This window comes from Asparagus officinalis, chromosome 7, assembly GCF_001876935.1.
Source record: "Asparagus officinalis chromosome 7, Aspof.V1, whole genome shotgun sequence".
NCBI classification, from domain to species: domain Eukaryota; kingdom Viridiplantae; phylum Streptophyta; class Magnoliopsida; order Asparagales; family Asparagaceae; genus Asparagus; species Asparagus officinalis.
Genome location: NC_033800.1, coordinates 112249246 through 112252463, shown reverse-complemented (window position 1 = coordinate 112252463; position 3218 = coordinate 112249246).

Sequence of the window (3218 nt, the reverse complement as noted above, 5' to 3'; positions counted from 1 at the left end):
GAATAGTGTCAAAGATCATCTTTATCAATTAGCCAAGGCGGAAGAAATAATGTGGAAGCATAGATCTAGAGTTCATTGGCTTAAAGAGGGGGATAACAACACGGCTTTTTTCCACAGGACTGCCTCCTACCATAGGAGGAAAAATTTTATCCCCTACCTTAGTATTGACAATTGCATCATTTCTTCAGATTCAGACATGAAAAGAGCCTTCTACGATTACTTCTCCAACCTATTCCATCAACCCCCCAAACCAAGACTTTCTATTAATTGGAATAGCTTATATCCTGACAACATTGTAGATCTATCACCCCTTGATTCTCATTTTTCCCCTGAAGAAATAAAAGCTACAGTATTTGATCTCCATCCTGAGAAATCCCCTAACCCGGATGGGCTGCCTCTTCTCTTCTTCCAAAAGTTTTGGTCCACCATCCATCTGGACGTCACTACTTTCATTCAATCTCTCTTCTCCCACCATCATCTCCTCCACAACATCAACTACTCCTATATTTGTCTAATCCCTAAGATAGATTGTGCATGTTCTCCATCAGACTTCCGTCCTATCAGTCTAATCAATAGCATTTGCAAGATCTTCTCCAAAGTCTTGGCCAATAGACTAAAGAACTTCCTCTCACACCTTGTAGATAACTCCCAAGCTGCTTTCCAAAGTGGTAAATCAACTTTGGACTCTATCCTTCTAGCTCATGAGATGGTTAACTACTGTTCTTTGGGCAAAAAAGAGATCTGTGCTATCAAGGTTGATTTCTCCAAGGCTTTTGATTGCGTGAATTGGCATTTCCTCTTGAGCCTACTCAAGGCCAGAGGCTTTGGACCTCACTGGTGTTTTTGGACCCACTCCATACTCTCCTCGTCCAAATCATCAGTGTTAGTCAATGGTTCCCTGACAAAATTCTTCAATTGCTACCGTGGTCTTAAGCAGGGTGACCCTCTGTCACCGATGCTTTTCTTGTTGGTAGTGGACGTCCTATGTAAGATGATAAAGAGTAGTGCTGCAGCAGGTGACCTCTCCAATCTTCACCTCAAAGGTGAACTAAACCACATTAGATCTCTTCAATTTGCGGATGACACTATCATTTTCTTCAAAGCTGCTCATTCCGATATCACAACTCTCAAAACAGTCCTCTTGCTCTTTGCTTACATTTCTGGACTTAAGATCAACCAGTCCAAAATCAGCCTCTTCTACCTAGGTAAAGTTCCTTTCAAGGGTGCTCGATTAGCCAGTTCTTTTAATTGTGCTGTGGGTAAATTACCTTTCTCTTATCTTGGTCTTCCCTTGAAAAAAGGTTCTCTTTCAAGAAGAGAATGGCAACCCCTATTAGATTCTTTTTCTAAAAAACTTGCTCTTTGGAAAAATAAAACTTTGTCTATCGAGGGGAGACTGACATTGATCAACTCAGTTCTATCCTCCCTCCCCTTGTACTATATGTCCTTCCTTAAGCTGCCTGTATGGGTTAAAAAAATTGACAGTATTAGAAGATCTTTTCTGTGGTGTGGTCAGGCTTACTCCTCCAAAGTTAAATGTCTAGTTAGTTGGGGGTCTGTCTGCAAAGCCAAATCTGAAGGGGGTTTGGGGGTTAAAGACATCTCCTCTTTTAACATTGCCCTCCTATCAAAGTGGATCTGGAAAATCTTGGAGAGAAACTCTTTTCTTAGCAAAGTCTTCTTCTCTTTATACTCTAAAGATCAATCCAATCCTCTTGGCCAACCTCCCAAAAGCTCGGCATCCAAATTCTTTCGTGAGTTGCACTCCATCAGTTCTCCCTTTTTCAGCCACGTGAAATGGACCCTGGGGGATGGTAAAACTTGTAATTTTTGGAGGGATAAATGGACAGGAGATAACTCCCTGAGTAGTATGTTCCCAAATGCTCACCTTCTGGCTTTCTCTAAAAACTGCTCCATTCTATCGCAAGGCTTAATGCAATCTTCTACTTGGCAGTGGCATCCAATCCTGAGGAGAGGTATCACTCATATAGCTAAGGATGAGACAAATGCTCTCCTTAACCACCTAGCCTTCTTCTCAATCCAAGCTTCAGCTTCTCACAACAAGCTTCACTGGCCTTATCTTCCTTCAGGTTCTTATTCTGTCAAATCATTCTACGATCTCATAACCTCAGGTGGAGTTACCTCTCGCTACTACAAATTCATTTGGAACTCCCCTACTCCTTTGAAGGTTAAAGTGTTTTTCTGGATTTCCAGCAAGCACAAGTTGAATACCAGGGAGAATCTGGCTACTAAAGGTTGGGAATGTAGTCTGCTCTGCCCTCTTTGCAATGAGGTCATCGAATCTCATGATCACCTATTCACTAGGTGTGCCATCTCGTCTTCAACGTGGTCTCTTCTTCTTCCACTCATCCCATCAATTGATCGGCCTCATAACCTGGATGACATGATCTCTCTCAATTTCATTTTAGCAATCAATCAGGACATCATTTTATTATGGAGAGTCTTTTTACCGTGCTTCTGTTGGTATTTATGGAATAGCCGCAACAACTTCGTCTTTAATGGGATCGAAGTCTGTCATCATCGCATTGCTTCTAATGTAGCTAGACATGTTCTATCTTGGACAGGTACTAATGCTAGTAAATCTGGACCTAAGCTCCATCAAGCGGTAATCAACCTGGGACTGAAGCATATCACACAATCTAACAACGATGCTGATGTGGGTGATAACTTCTCAACCGCAGGTTGATCCTCCTATCCTCCTCTCTGTTGTCTTTCTGGCCTCCTTTTGAAGACGCTGAAGCACTCAGCCTATTTTGGAGATTTTTGCGTTTTGTTTGATGCTTGGTAGAGGTTGAAGCATTTAGTCTATTTTAGAGCACTTGTTGTTTTGTTTTGATGCTTCTCCAGTGCTTATGTGTAGCAAGTCTTATTGAGTCTAGTTTGTTTTTGACCACTCTTTGGTTAGACTTGTAGCAGTTGTCAGATTTGTAATTTGTTACTAGAAACATCTTTTAGCGGTTATTTTCTATCTTGATCAAAATGTAGCCGACGGTTTACTAGGCTTGTCCTTCTGAAAGCACCCTGGACTGTGACACCCCCACTTTACTCCCATATGAACTAGTGTGAAGAAATGTTAGTGGTTTAAATAGAGAAAAACCCAAGACCCAATGACAACAAGTGCTAGCATTTTGGCAGTGAATTTCAGCCAACATCGAATTGCTCTCGGTGGGTCCCACGGCTTGCACGCGCCAACGGAC